At 39.4% G+C, this 1,203-nt stretch overlaps 1 pseudogene; it reads left to right on the top strand.

Moving 5' to 3' along the window:
- The window catches only part of LOC110310732, a 21,557-nt pseudogene extending 20,981 nt beyond the window's left edge, over positions 1 to 576 (top strand).
- The last annotated feature ends 627 nt before the right edge of the window (positions 577 to 1,203 follow it).

Raw genomic sequence — 1,203 nt, 5'->3', positions numbered from 1 at the left:
AGAGAGAGAGAGAGAGAGAGAGAGAGAGAGAGAGAGAGAGAAAGAAAGAAAGAAAGAAAGAAAGAAAGAAAGAAAGATCACTTTCTGATCTGCCACCTATAATGGAGCTGCCACCCAGACGAAGATTTTTGTGAAGATTCTAATGGGGAAGAGCATCATGTTCAAGGTTGAACACTTGGATACTATAGAAAATGTAAAGGCCAAGATCCAGAATGAAGAAAGAACTCCTCCTGATCAGCAGAGCCTGATCTTTGCTGGTAAGCAGTCATATATTGTCTAACTACAACATTCAAAAGGAGTCTGTCTACTCTTCATCTTGTGTTGAGACTTCACGGTGGTGCTAAAAAAAAAAAAAAAAAAAGAAGAAGTCTTACACCACTCCCAAGAAGAATAAGCATAAGAGGAAGAAAGTTATGTTGGCTGTGCTGAAATATTATAAGGTGAATGAAAATGGCAGAATTAGTCGCTTGAGTAGTGTCCTTCTGATGAATGTAGGGCTGGGGTTTTTACTTTGACAGACATTACTGTGGAAAGTATTGTCTGACTTACTGCTGCAAGACACTGCAAGACAAGTAGCTGTTTATGAGTTAATAAAAAGAAGGAACTGAAGAAAGTAGGAAGGAAGGGAGGAAGGAAGGAAGGAAGGAAGGAAGGAAGGAAGGAAGGAAGGAAGAAGGAGCCATCACATCATAAAGGGCCAGGTATTCAAGAAGACATGACAATTCTGAAATGTAAATAGCTAATGAGAAAGCCCTGAAAATACATTTAAAAGACTGATAGAACTTCAAGGGAAATTTTTCTAAATCCATAATTAATAATTAAATTTGCAGATTTCAATGTCTACCTCTCAAGGAAAAAAAATGTGTTTTGTCTATGGCTCCTAGTATATAATTTCCTCCCCCAAGACAGGTCAGAGAAACTAAATTTTCTCTTCTCCAAGGCAAGTCACAGAAACTCTAATACAAATATATACACAGACAGACAGACAGACAGATAGACAGAGAGACAGAAAGGCAGGCTAAGAGACAGGCAGGCAGGCATGTGTATACACTTGCATGTACACACACACACCTTTCTGTATTGGAGTTGGACATAAAGGAAATCTCTGAGGGGCTGGAGAGATGGCTTAAGTAGTTAAGAACACTGGCTGCTTTTCTAAAGATCCAGAATTCTCTACCCAGCACCCACATGGCAGCTAACAGC

This window comes from Mus caroli, chromosome 15 (assembly GCF_900094665.2).
Source record: "Mus caroli chromosome 15, CAROLI_EIJ_v1.1, whole genome shotgun sequence".
NCBI lineage: Eukaryota > Metazoa > Chordata > Mammalia > Rodentia > Muridae > Mus > Mus caroli.
This window is presented reverse-complemented; position numbering and strand designations above follow the sequence as displayed.